Genomic DNA, 15,451 nt, shown 5'->3' with positions numbered 1-15,451 from the left:
ATTACATCAGAAAGCTAAAAATCCCAACCAAGGAGAGCCTGATTCAGACTTCTGTCTGAAGCATGAAGTAAACCAACTCCACAGATCAAATTCCAAAGCCTTTCTCTTATTTGGGATGTGTCAGAGTTCCCTAAGAGTCTCAAGTGGACTCCGGGTAGTGCTTACACCCAAATATATTGCAGAATTGGATTATAGTGCAGTGTGGAAGGGCCAACCCTCAAATGTCCAAGTTCAGAGGGAGCTCAAGGTCCCAAAGCAAGGCTCATAGGAGGGGGTAGAACTTAGAATCTAAGAGAGAGTGCAAGTGCATAGAGGGGATTTTGGGGGAAGCCAAGACAGGCTGGTGGTCATTCCCAACAATTGGAAGTGCTGGCACACCCCAACCAGCCTGTTAGCCACATTGTTTGGGAGTTAGGATTCATTAAAGGATCCGGTCCAAACATAAGCAACAATTTGGATGTTGCCATGCTTTGAACTTTAACTCAAACACATAGAAGGGAATAAGGGTATGGGGAATTCACACAACAACAGATGTAAAGAGACAACATATTCAATACAGAACATAAACAACAAAGTAGACAAGATTGTTGAAACTGTAAAGCAAACACATAAGGATGAAGCTGAAAGTTAAATTAGAACATACCAGTTTCAGGGAAATAAGAAGAGAAGAGCAGTAGTAAAGCCAAATTGCAAACACATAGCCAGAAGATTTCAGAAGAGAGTAGAGTGTTGAATTGAGAATGTAGGAGTATTGAAATTGAAAGTGTTCAATAAGTGTTGTCAGAGTATTGAACTCAAGGTCTTAAAGAGTATTGAATTGGAAGTGTTCAATAAGTGTTGAAGGGTCGTGCCCTTTATAGTGCAGAAAGCAAGTAAGAAAAGGTAAGAAAATAGTTTCGAAATCAATCACACAAGGTCTCCCTTCAATTAAGGGATTCTGATTTCAAACGGGCAAGATAATTAAGGAAAGAGTTTGATAAAAATCTTTTCCAAAGTAGCACAAGAAGGGTAAATACACAGAAGTTATTGAAGGCAAAAGTCCAGTGGTACATGGTTTGTGCAAATAAGGAAAGGTGATCACTCAACAACCAGTAAAATCAAAATTGTAGGCTTTGTTCGAATGAACCAAGTCAGGAAAAATGAGGAAAGGGTTTTACTTAAGGAAAATCAGTAACAATCAATCAAACCTTATTAAGAGGAATTCCGAATCAATCACAAGTTGACAAAACCTTTTGAAGGCAAAATTCCTCATATATAAAGCATACAGACATATCGAACAAGAAAGAACTATCATGCGAAAAAGCCTAGTATAGAAGAGTTCCAGGTCATAACAAAGAGGCTCAAATCCAGTACATTGACTCAGAATGAGTTTGAGAGTGTCCAGGGTCCCAAATAGAACCCTAGTCCAAAACACAAGATCAAACTCGCCACCCCCCCAAATCCCAGGGTTTTCAACTCGAGTCATATACAGAGAAGAGAAGACAAATAACTGAAACATGCTCAGAGGTCTCTTTCAGGGATTCATGTTAAAAAAACATATAAAATAGCAGGTTCAAGGCAAATAGAATGAAGAACTGATTTGAAGCATAAAGAACACGTTTTAAGAAAGCTTGGAACTTAAACAAGTTTCAGCAGAGAAATGAGATAGTATAGCACTTAAGAGAACAGTAGAGGAAACACGTTTATCAAAGAACTCAAATAAAATCCAGAAGAAGGCAACTAAAGACCTAAAAGCTTAGTAGAAAATACAGTAAAGGAATATAGGGGTAAACAAACACATAAGATAAACATGTGAAAGCATGGTATAGAAACCAGTAGAAGAAAGAACGGAGCACAATAGAAGGACATGCAAAAATAAGGCAAACATAAGAACACATGAGAAGGACATGCGAGGTAGAAAAGAGAACATAAAAACATAGCATAGACAGATTCACACAAAGAGAAGAAGAAAAGGAGTCATAAAACATTTTCAAACCTTTTCAAAGACCCTAAATCGAAGAGAAGTAATTTTTGAAAGAAAATTAGGGAAAACGTTTAAGAACTCAAGTAGAGCACAAACATAGCATAGATATAAGAAAACAACCAGAGAAAAATCTCGAATAGCTTAGGGTTTCATAGAAACCCTAGAATGAGAAAGGCTTGGAAAAAGGTCTGATCTTGAGTCGGAGAGGTCAGAAATAGGCTTCAGATGCTTGAATATGCCGGAGCCAGGCCGAAGAGGCCATAGAACCTTGAATCTGTAGAGATCTAAAAGGACACCATCGAGGTCGGACCTCGAAACTACGAACACCCAGGGTTTAATGGTGGAGGAGGGTAAGTACAGGCGATCCATGGCCTGAGAAGCCATGGGTTCCGGTGAGATTGCGGTTGAAGGGGGTGAGAGAGGCTAGGGTTTCAGGAACCTTCAAGAGAGTTTGAGAGAGTGAGAGTATTCAAAGGTGGCTAAGAGATGGAAATTAGGGGATTAGGGTAGGGTTAGTGAATTAAAAAAGGTAAGGGGTAATCGTGGCCGTTGATCTAAATGATCAATGGCCTGGATTGAAAGAAAGGGCTAGGCGCGTTAATTAGTTGGGTCGGGGGTCGGGTTAGATTAGAATTGGGTCGGTCCAATTGGGTTTCAAAATTGGGTCAATTAGGGGGGTCAATTTGGCTATGATTGAAATAAAAATGGGCCAGATTTTAAATAGCCAGTTTTTTCCTTTTATTTTATAAAAAATAGTAAAATGATTTTGAAAGTAAATTAAGAGTACTGGATCAGTTAATAATATATAAATATTGATTTAAAAATTTTGGAACCAATTTTATAATTATAAAAATGCTATTAAATCTTAAAGTAGGCTAGAATTGCAATTAGATGCAATTTAGTTTTAAAAATACCAAATAAATTTGTAAAAATATATAAAAATTAACTTAACTATATTTTGGTATAAATATGGGAAATAAAATAAATTATCCACCAAAATGATAATTTTAAAAATAATTATTGGTTTTTATACTGCTAAAATGAGCAATAAATTGATTCTAAAAATCTTTAAAAATTGGAGAAAAAATATTGAAATACTTGGGCATGCTTATATATGCGTACATATGTTATTTTGAAAGTATTTTGTATATATAAAAAATATACAGGGAAAAAATTGGGTATCAACAAGGAGCAAACCATCTATTATCTCAGCAAGAAGTTCACATCTTACGAGGTTAAGTACACTCACCTGGAAAGGACGTGTTACGCCTTAACTTGGGTAGCACAAAAGTTGAAGCATTATTTGGCATCTTACAGTACTTGCCTCATCTCTCGTTTGGATCCATTAAAGTATATCTTTCAGAAGCCTATGCCCACAGGAAGTCTCGCAAAGTGGCAGATTTTGCTCATAGAATTTGACATCGTCTATGTGACCCGGACTGCGATGAAAGCACAAGCAATGGCTGACCATTTGGCCAATAACCCGATGAATGAAGAATATGGACCTTTGAAAACTTACTTCCCTGATGAAGAGATAATGCACATTGGTGAGGTGGAACAGGTCGAAAAGCTAGGATGGAAACTTTTCTTCGATGGGGCTGCTAACATGAAAGGCGTTCGGATAGGAGCAGTACTTATTTTTGAAACAGGGCATCACTACCCTGTTACTGCTTAGCTTCGTTTCTACTGTACTAACAACATGGCTGAGTATGAGGCGTGCATTTTGGGTTTGAGGTTGGCTGTAGACATGGGTGTCCAGGAAGTCTTGGTCTTGGGGGACTCGGACCTTCTGGTGCACCAGATTTAGGGAGAATGGGAAACACGAGATTTAAAACTCATACCGTACAGACAATGTTTGCATGATCTTTGCCAACGGTTTCAATCAATAGAGTTCTGGAATATTCTGAAGATTCATAATAAGGTTGCCGATGCTTTGGCTACTCTGGTGTCAATGTTACATCATCCAGATAAGGCTTATGCGGACCCTTTGCAGATTCAGGTCCGCGATCAACATGCTTACTGTAATGTGGTGGAAGAAGAACGTGATGGCGAACCGTGGTTCAACAATATCAAAGAGTATATCAGGATAAGAGTATATCCAGTACAAGCCACAGGTGATCAAAAAAGAACAATTCGACGGTTGACAAGTGGATTTTTCTTCAGTGGAGGGGTGTTGTACAAAAGAACTCCAGATCTTGCATTGCTAAGATGTATAGATGCTAGACAGGCCACGGATATCATAACCGAAGTGCATTCCGAAGTTTGTGGACCGCATATGAGTGGGTATGTTCTGGCAAAGAAGATCCTTCGAGTAGGTTATTATTGGCTCACTATGGAGTGAGATTGTATCAGTTTTGTGTGCAAGTGTCATCAATGTCAGGTGCACGGAGATTTGATTCATTCTCCACCATCTGAATTACATACAATGTCTGCACCATGGCCCTTTGTTGCTTGAGGCATGGATGTCATTGGACCAATCGAGCCAGCAACGTCCAATGGGCACAAGTTTATTCTGGTGGCCATTGATTATTTCACCAAGTGGGTTGAAGCTAAAATTTTCAAGTCTGTGACCAAGAAAGCAGTGGTCAATTTTGTGCACTCAAATATCATTTGTCGATTCGGGATCCCAAAGGTGATCATCACAGATAATGGTGCTAATCTCAACAGTTATTTGATGAAAGAGATGTGTCAACAGTTTAAGATTACACATCGCAATTCCACCCCATATCGCCCCAAGGCGAATAGGGCAGTCGAGGCAGCTAACAAGAACATAAAGAAGATATTTCAGAAAATGGTGGAAGGTTCCAAGCAATGGCATGAGAAGATGCCTTTTGCATTGTTGGGTTATCGCACTACTGTTCGTACTTCAGTAGGGGCAACTCCTTTATTTGTTGGTATATGGCACTGAAGCAGTAATACTCGCGGAATTTGAAATCTCGTCTCTTCGGATTATCGCTGAGGCCGGAATTAACAATGATGAATGGGTCAAAACCTGCATGGAGCAACTGAGTTTGATTGATGAGAAAAGATTAGCAGCAGTGTGTCATTGCCAGTTGTATCAATAGAGAATGGCAAGAGCATATAATAAGAAGGTGCGTCCACGGAAGTTTGAAGTGGGTCAGTTAGTATTGAAACACATCCTTCCTCATCAGGCTGAAGCAAAAAAGGCAAGTTCGCCCCAAACTGGCAGGGGCCGTTCGTCGTAACAAGAGTGTTGTCCAATGGTGCTTTGTATTTAACAGATATAGAAGGCAAATGTGTAGAAATGACTATCAATTCTGATGTAGTCAAAATATATTATGTATGATTTCTTTGGTTAAATTTTATTTGTTTGTACTTGCCATATTTTGAAGATTGAAATGACAAAGGCATTTTGTTCTGCTATCTAAACACTTTATCCTTTGTTACCCCTTTCGAGCCTTATTTATTTCCTTTCATACCCTTCTTTTGGAATCAGTGGCAAAATTTAGAAACGCGGGAGCAAAAGATAAGTAAGGGAAAAGAAAAGAAAAGAAAAAGGAAAAGTCACAACAACAAAGCAATTTCTATGACATGAACTACATTCGACCTGATTCCTTTTAAGGATACGTAGGCAGCCTCACGGTTCGGTCCCATCAAAACAAAAATTCAAAAGTCCCCAAGCAAAGAAATTGGGGCAGAAGTTGTGGTTGTTGTAAGAAATCTAATTCCGAAAGTTGTAATTTTGAACCTATTTAAATTGTTTTGAGCCTTGATACCCTTTCTTTCTAACCCTATCCAAAAGCCCACATTATGGTCCAAAGAAAGACCTTCTGATCAGTCTTCGAGAGATGCCAAATCGAGCAAGTAGAAGTGATTCATATTAGGGGCAACACTATGGTCCAAGCAGGAAAATGAAAAAAATGAGAGAGTCTTATTGGTGAAAACCCTCATGGACACCGTAAGGCGACGTGAGCTGAGAGAAATAAAAAATGAGAGAGTCTTACTGGTGAAAACCTTTGCGGGTACCTTGAGGTGAAAGTGAGTTGAGAGATGAACAAAAGAGAGAGATCTGTCGGTGAAAACCCTTCAGGGCACAGCAGGTCAAACAAGGTCAAGGTTTTGGCAAAGAAATTGGGTTTTAAAGATCTCGGGGCAAAGTACGATAATTGAAAGTTGATTGGTTGGACAGATTGGGACAATTAATCCGAAATGCATGTCATGATCATTGGTGCCAGCTGCTCCACTCAGATAAGTCTCTATTCTTTTTAGTTTTTGGATTTTTCTTATCCTTAACTCTGAAAGTCATTGCATGTCATTTCTTTCGGGTTTATTTCTCTAAGATGTTCCCAATGTCAATTATGTTTAAGCAAATAAGAAGGAATTTCAAAGCTTACTTCCAACTTCCAAAATTGCACAAGGCACAGGGCGGTCAAGGCATTGCTAGAGATAGTATGATGTGAAATGGGATATAAAAGGTTAGTGGAAGTTCCATCGGTGAAATGGTTTAGTAATTTCGTGGGAAATGCAGAGGTTCAAACAGATGGATCAGAGATATAACACAACGGTTTGGGTATAGAACACTCGGGTCATCCAAAGTCATGGGGATTTGAAAGTTAGTTGGGAAGTCAAGCGGTTCTTGGTCGGTTAAGGGGAAGTTAGTCAAAACAAAGCACGACAGCGGGGAGGCCACTTTCAGCAAGAATGCCACAAACTAACCACCACATTTTAAACTGACAAGATTTTTCTGTGATTGAAACAGGGGCAGAAATTTTCGATTGTTTCAGATAAACCCTCCGTAGGGGAAAAACAAGCACCAGACAGGTTTGACTTTTGATTTTCAGGACCCTCCTGGAAAATGGGACTTAGTTAAAATTCAGAACATTCATAAGTAGCAAGATCTAGCATAAATGTACCCCAAAGAAATATAAGTTGGTTTCAAAATTTTCATGCTTGAGATAGGATTTAATTAAGGGCTTTCAGGACCCTCCTGTATAATGGGACTTAGCTTTAAGACTTCCTTTAGATAACAAGATTTAGCATAGGCTCTGATGTAGGGTAGTGTAATTCAACTGCAAAAATTGTCACTCTTAGGATAATACTTGATTTTTGACTTTCAGGACCCTCCTGGATAATGAGATGTAGCTTTAATACTTTCTTAGATAACAAGATATAGTGGAAGTAATACCTTCAGAAGATATAACTTAGATTTAAAATTGTCGTTTAATTAAGAGTTGTCAGGACCCTCCTGGATAATGGGGAGTAGTTTAAGACCCTCTTAGATAACAAGATTTAGCAGAAGTCACACCTTTAGAAGATATAACTTAGATTTAAAATTGTCGTTTAATTAAGAGTTGTCAGGACCCTCCTGGATAATGGGACATAGCTTTCAAATTCTTAGTAATATTTGGTAACATGATTCAGTTTAACACTCACATATGTGCCCAACTATCAAACTGGGGCAGAAAATTTCTTTGTTTTGTTTATTTTTGTTGAAATCATGTACCCACTTAGAGAACAGGGAGAATACAATTCAAGTTCAGCAATCAGGCGCCCACCTGGAGAGCACGAGAATATAATTCAAGTTCAGCAGTCAGGCGCCCACCTGGAGAGCACGGGAATACAGTTCAAGTTCAGCAATCAGGCGCCCACCTGGATAGCACGGGAATACAGTTCAAGTTCAGCAATCATGCGCCCACCTGGAGAACACGAGAATACACTTCAAGTTCAGAAATCAGGCGCCCACCTGGAGAGCACGGGAATATAGTTCAAGTTCAGAAATTAGGCGCCCACCTGGAGAGCACGAGAATACAGTTCAAGTTCAGCGATCAGGCGCCCACCTAGAGAGCACGGGAATACAATTTAAGTTCAGCAATCAGGAGCCACGTAGAGAGCATGGGAATACAGTTCAAGTTCAGAAATCAGGCGCCCACCTGGAGAGCACGGAGTACAGTTCAAGTTTAGCAATCATGCGCCCACCTGGAGAGCACGGGAATACAGTTCAAGTTTTGACAATCAGGTGTTTACCTGGAGAAAAGGAAAGCATCTCAGATTATAATTCGAGTTCAGCAATCAGGCGTCCACCTGAAGAAAAGGGAAAATGTCTCAGATCACAATTCAAGTCGGCAACAAAGGGACTTCATCTAGAAAATACAAGTCAACAAGGCAACAGGAATTACAAGATCAAGTTTGAAGATATAGATAGGATTCTTGTAATGCATAGATCATAGTTTAGTCTAGCTTCTTTTATTTGGCATGGTGTAATAAAGAGTTCAGTAAGCACTAGCAGCAGTAGCAGCAACAGTGAAATCACAGCTTCATGGTAGTCCCAGCTACCAAACATTCCCGAACTACACTGACCTAATTCCTTTATAGCCAGGGATGTGTAGGCAACCTCGGAAGCAAGGTGCGGTCAAATCTTTCAAAAATGCTTCCCATGGAGTATTCTAACTGGCAAAAATCGCTCGTATCCGCTCACTTTATCTTTGCACGAAAACTCTTTGTGTTTCCGAGCAAAGAGGGGCAGCTGTGAGCACATGATTTTTTCCCTATATGAATTACCCCCACAAATTCAAAGCAAAATTATTTCTTTCATTGTTTGCAATTTTGTGGCACTTCTGTTATTGTTTGCATATTGTCTGTACATGTTTACTTTATTTAATTAATGAAAAATATAAATACATATGTGCATTTGCATTTAGGATTTAATTTAACATTTTAGGATTAATTAATTAATTAATTAGTTGTTTTATAAAAAAGAAAAATCACAAAAAAATAGTTTAACTTGCACTTTTACTTTTAATTTTGAATTTTGAGTAGTTTTCTTTTAATTTATTTTCTTTAATTGAGGTAATTGTTATTCGGGTTTAATTATTGTTTTTGATAGGTTAATTAGGTTTTAGGATTTAATTTAGATTTAGATTTAATCTTGAAAAAGGAAGAAAAAGAATTAAGAGCAAAGAGAGAAATTTGGAAAAATGAAAAGCAAAGGAATAAAAATCAGGTTTGGGCCAAGTCATGTTCAAAGCTTTTAAGCCCAGCTCGGTTCCCTTTTACCCATTTAAAATCCAGCCCAGTCCACCCAATACCCGGTCCAATTCTGCCTTAAAACCAAACGATGTTTTTCGAGCTCGGTAGATCTGGGCCGTTCATTTTGATGCATCAAACGGTCCAAAACATATCTCTTCAAACCCTTAATAATGTCCGAAACTTCAGAGAATATTCAATCCACCCAAGCACCCCTATATTGTTCTCATCTCTCTCATCTCTATCAGTCTTCAACCCTAGTATAGCCTTAGGAATTCCACCATTTTCACAAGCGATTGACCTCCCAAACACCACCAAAAATCAACCCTATGCTCCCCATAATCCTTCAAGTACTATGCTGGTACAAATCTCTGCAATACCCCCATCGAATCTAGTCAGTTTTAGATCTAAAAAGAGAGAAGAAGAAAAGAAAATTTTCCCAAATTTTCAAGAACGATTTGGACTGAAACTAGTATTGTCCGTTCGTTCTCGAGGAGAGCATGCGGATAATACTAATTTTGGTCTAAATCAGAGACGCCGGAGGTTCATACAGGCTTGTTGGCCTTTTAGGTATTTCTCCTCTTTTGTTCTTGTTTCCGTCCTTGGTGTCTTTCATCTCTTCATTTATTTCTGATTCCTCTCTTTTCTTTCTGTTTTCTATTTCAATTCATTTTGCTCGTATGTTAAGATTGGGGTCATAGTTCAACCATTGTTATTAGGCCATTTGTTGTCATGGTTTGATTTTACTAAAATTTGTTTAATTTTGGTTTCATTGGACTCACAATATCAGGAGTTTATAACTCCCACGGCCTGTTTGCTTTTGGGTTAGGCTGTTTCAAATTTGGGTCTGGGCTCCAAAGGTCAGGAGCCTATAGAGGGGAGGGAAGGGGAGGGTTGTCCAGCCCATGAGTTAGGTGTGGATTGGGTTTAAGTCAACCCATGAGTTGAAAGGTACATAACTGAGGCTTAAGGGGTAAATTGGATATTGTAAATGGGGAATCTTTTGTAACAAGAAAGGGAAGCTTTTAGGAAGCTGGGGAAGGGGCATTTTCTGATAAAACTGAAATTGGAGTAAGGTTAGTTGAGCAAAAAGGAAAATTGACTAGGGGTTGATAAGCAAAAAAGAAAATTCAAAAGGGGCCTAAGGGAAAAATTGAGTCTCTAATAGGCTGCCCTAGTCCTTGCCTATAAAGGCATCTTTATCTTGCCTGTCAAGGCAGAGCTGAAGAGATAAGAATCTGAAAACATCAAAATGGCTAGAACTTTGAGGGGAAAAATACTGTTCCATTGCATTCCCTTTACTGATTCTTGAAGTTTTCAATATCTGAGGCAACTTGTAATTCATTTTGAGTTTTGTTTTTTTTAAAAAATGGTTTGAATTAGAATTCGGGGATGATTTTCTAGGATTTGAAAAGGATCTGTCATTTTGCCGGTTTTAGATTTCAAAAATGGACTGAAATTGCTGATTTTACTGGTTGTTTCTGCTGCCAAACTACTGCTGATACCACTCTCCTCTGCTAAAATTCTGTAGTTCTTTGGTTTACATCCAGGTACACACTGTAAAGCTCTATTGATCGTGAATGTGGATTTGAAGAAATGAAATGAAAAGCATGAGGATTAAAGCATAGTGTTAACCTATTTATGTTTCAGTTATATTTCTCCTTAATATTATGTTTCAGCAAATTCAGTTCTTGTCACTGTATATTAGCATAAGATTGCTAGGACTGTTGCAACAAAGGTTTGATTTGGTTACTTGCGGATTCTGGACTTTGTTTAGTTTTGTTGAGGATTAATGTTGCTTCAGCTCTGTTTTCCTTTCGAATTTGTTAGAGGTTGAGCCTTAGATTGTCGTTTGTGCTGATTTAACCAAGTTGAGCTTTGTCCGCATGTCTAGTTTTGGCAAGTAGGTTTGGAGTTACATCTGTTGTATTGAGGGTAGATTCAAGTAAATTTGGAACGTGAGTCATGATTACCAAAGTACTTCTCTGATTTTGAGAAACTTTGAATTCAGAATGTTAGCCTATTTTTTTCTATGCCTGAATAGTTAAAAACTCAAAAGCAAATATATTAGACTTAGTATCAGGTCTCATGTGGTATCACTGATAGGCATTATGTGTGGTGAAGCAATTATTGGTTTGGAACGTTGAATCATAACGTTTGGCCCAGGCAATGAGAGCTTAATGTTGGGTCTGAGAGGGTGACACTCCTCCTTTGAGTGTCCTCTCTTATGTTATACTTGGGCTTATTATGGTCCCAGGTTTGAGAATAATCACAACAGAGATTTGGACTTGTTCCACCTTCATTGACTCATCTTCCGTTATTTAATGTGGGCCCAAGCCACTTGTTTAAGTAACTGATTTTCTTATATAAGCTTTCTGAGCGAACTCTTAATTGCATTTAGCATTCAATAGATTAGGCAATGTTGATTAGTTAGAGTGCATCGTAAAGGACTGTTAAAATGAGAAATATGCAGCACTTTCACATTACCCTTTGATCATTAAGTGCGGGTGGTTAACACGAGACATGAATCGAGTTTTCATTTTATTTAGTTTTATTATCAAGTGAGGGGTGCCATTCAAAACCAATAACAATCTATGGCCCTCATGAGTTAGTTTAAAAACCTTTTGGTTAGAATAAATTGAGGCGTGCCGTGGCAAATAAAATCTCAAATGCGTGCCCTCATTTATTTATTTCTTTTAAATCCTTAGAACTCGAGGCGCGCTATTTAGCAAATTTCCCATGGCCCTCGCAAAGTTAAAAACGCGTAGTTGCTTTAGGCGCGCTATTTTAATAATATTACCTTCCTAAACTCGGGTGTGCATTTCATGTGACCCAAATCCAAATCTTAACAACGTTGAATAAAATGTGTTTCGAATTGCGGGTGCATTTCATGTGGCGCGGTCCAAAGACATGTTCTAGATGGCGTTAAAATCTTCCTTAAAGTAATTAAAAGCGGTTTAAAGCAAAAATGCACATAGGTTCAAAAGTGTTTTAAAATCAAATAATAGGCAAACTGTAACAGTTGAGCGACCGTGCTAGAACCACGGAACTCGGGAATGCCTAACACCTTCTCCCGGGTTAACAGAATTCCTTACACGGATTTCTGTGTTCGCGGACTGTAATACAGAGTCAATCTTTCCTCAATTCGGGATTTAAACCGGTGGCTTGGGACACCATAAAGTATCCCAAGTGGTGACTCTAAATTTCTTTTTCATAAAATGATCCCCATTCGATTGTCACTTTAAATTGGAAAAAATTCCCTTTATATACTCCCTTTCGGGGGTGTAGATAAAAAGGAAGCGTGACAATTAATATAGAGATGGCCACGCCAATGTAAAGCTAGTGTTCAATTGGTAAATGCATTTTGTTCTTTGCCTTGGTGTAGCTGCAAAGAGTCAATATTGCTAAGGCTAAGCTAGTTTTGATAAAAGATGAAATGTGTAGATGGGGCTTGCCTAGCCTGTAGGGAGTAACTTTCATATGCATTTTATTCAAGGCCAGCTCAATCTAAATAGGGCACTTAAGCAATTTACATTTATCATTAATAAAATGTTCCAATTTAATTATACTTTTTTGCTTGAAATTTGGTCTAAGGTTGTTCGGATGAGTTAATCTGAATTTTAATAAACAATATGTAGAAATAATTTGAGCAATTTACATTTATCATTAATAAAATGTTCCAATTTAATTATACTTTTTTGCTTGAAATTTGGTCTGAGGTTGTTCGGATGAGTTAATCTGAATTTTAATAAACAATATGTAGAAATAATTTGATAACGGTGTTGATAATATAAAAATAAATTAATGTCCCTTGAGAAAACTTTTAGAGATCACTAGATAATGATAATTTGATAAAGTTATCTTACATTAAATGTTTCTTATCTAAACCTTAGCGAGCAGAGCTATTTGATACCTCTGCCGGTGGATATATATGTTAAGCTCATGTAAAAGGCTGGTTAATTCAATTTGAGCTCAAACACAACTTGGTTTCTAAAATATACGAAGTCAGGAGTGAATAAAATTGCTTGACCGAAAAAGAAGAAGAAAAGGATTGAACAAAATTGTAGAGCTTATCTATAACAAACCAAACTTAAACATTTCACAACGATCCAAGTAGATCTCATTTTGAGATGATCCATTGCTTACTTTAAATTCCTTTTTCTAATCGACCCAAGTAGAGGCTTAGAGCACATCTTCTTTATTAAAAATATAACTATATTGATTTAACAAGCTATTACTAGAGCTGGGACTATTTTATAGACTGACCTATTTGATCAAAATTTTGGTATTTCTAACCAACTGGCAGCTTTATAACAAAGAATTAGCCATTAGGGTTGGCAAAGCTAAGGATTAGGCCGTAATTAGGCACTAGCAAATATAGAGAATGAAAAATTTGCATGGGCTCTTTGAAATTATATCGTGTAGAAGGGTACTTAATATGAACCCAATGCCCCTGCAATTTCAAGATATGATCTTTTGTTTCAAGAAGGGTACTTGCATATGGACACTATCATCTTTTATTAACACTAGCTTTTAGGATCGTTTTAACGTTAATACTTAGTGACCTTCCGACCATTTCTAAATTGAAAATGTTAGTTTGAGAGTATGATGATGTTAATATCACTCTTAGAGTAAATATCCCCTTAAGGCTTTAAAGTTTTCAATTTAAACAAAATTATTCCTTATAATTTTGGGATATTATTGATGTGGACTATAAATTAGTTTATCAAAAAAATGTGGACTATAAATTGGGCTACCCAATTGTCGATCTAGACATTTACCAAACTGAGTATTAAATATGATGATTAAACTTATACCTTAAATGTCGTGTATAAGTAAAAATTAAATAAAGAAGGTTTAAATTAAATGAAATGCCTTATAATAATTGCACGGGGCCCCTATTTGGTGGCCCTATTTAACCTATACCTAATTTTTTTTTAAAAGTTTTAATTTGTACCCACTTTTTAAACAATTTCAGCTCTATTTCTCCTCATCCTTCCCCTTCTTCTTCTTCTTCTTCTTCTTCTTCTTCTTCTTCTTCTTCTTCTTCTTCTTCTTCTTCTTCTTTCTTCTGCTACTGTTGGTGCTGCTATGAAACTTCAGTTAATGGGATGATTTCCATAAGTATGTTTATCAAATTATTTAAAAATAAATTATAAATAATTACGTAAGTTAGTAGACAATAATTTATGAATATTTTCACGTTTATTGTTTCTAAAATTTATGAAATTAGAAATTTTGTTAGTTTGAGAGAATGATGATGTTAATATCACTTTTTGAGTAAATACCCCCTCAAGGCCTTAATGTTTTCAACTTGAATAAAAATATTCCCTATAATTTTGGTTATTATTGATTTGGACTATAAATTACTTTATCACAAAAATGTGGACTGTATACTGGGCTACCCAATTGTCGATCTAGACTATGGTTGTCCAATGGGACGGGCCGGAATCAAATTAATGGGATGAGACAGGACGGGATGACATTTAAGCGGGACGGCGACAGGATGGGATGAAACGGGACGGGACAAACGGGACGAAACGTTCGGCCCATCCCGTCCCGCTAGCAAACGGCAAGGGACGGAACGGGACGGGACGGGACGAGACGGGTTCGCGGGCCTTAAAGTGTAGTTTTTTTTTATAAAAAAAACGTCTAGTTTTTTTAAAATGACTAAGTTTTTAAAGTTCGCAATGGCTAGTTTTTTGACTTATTTAATAAACTTAAATATTAAAACGGAAATTAGAAAACTAAGTAAAGAATTATAAAATATTAAAACAATAGACTTGTAATGAAATATTCTAGTAATTGTAAATTTATAATAGAGTTATAATTTATTTAATATAATTTCAAAGTATTAAGTAACTAAGACAATTCATAAAAAAAAAATTCAATGCTTAGAGCATGTTATTTTATTAATAGAACTTTAAAATCTCACATTCAAATATAATTCTTTTGAAGAGTACCTAATCTACGCAACCACCTTCTAGGAAGGTTTCTGTTTGAATTAGGCCTCTATGATCTCCGATTTGAAATATTACTGCGCTAAAAGCATTCTCCAATGCTAAGAATCAAGTTCATCATCAATAGAGGAATCAGAATATGTTATATAATTCATATCTTCCTATAGAAGTTCTACTCTAAACTTAGAAGTAGAAGGAACAGTTTCACCACCTATTGTTTTCATAGATTTATAATTATCAAACATTGATCTAGATTCTAGCACAAGAATATATGTTAGCTTGGAAGTCTTCGAGAGATGGTTGTTCATTTTATTGAATTGCTAAATTTTGATAAATTTTACGAACCCCCTTTGCACCTCTTAATTTTAAATATAGGTTAAGTATTGTAGAAATTAAATAAACTTGGGGAATAGAGAAAAAATACTTTTTAAATTTTGCAATCATTTCATTAATGGCCGGTGCATAAGTTGGATTTGTTTTATACATACCAAATACAACAAAAATTCCACAAATATTCCATAAAAACTCGCGGGACGGGACGAAA

The sequence above is a fragment of the Nicotiana sylvestris genome, chromosome 1 (genome assembly GCF_000393655.2).
Source record: "Nicotiana sylvestris chromosome 1, ASM39365v2, whole genome shotgun sequence".
NCBI lineage: Eukaryota > Viridiplantae > Streptophyta > Magnoliopsida > Solanales > Solanaceae > Nicotiana > Nicotiana sylvestris.
The sequence above is the reverse complement of the archived record's forward strand: the minus strand, read 5'-3'. Positions refer to the sequence as shown.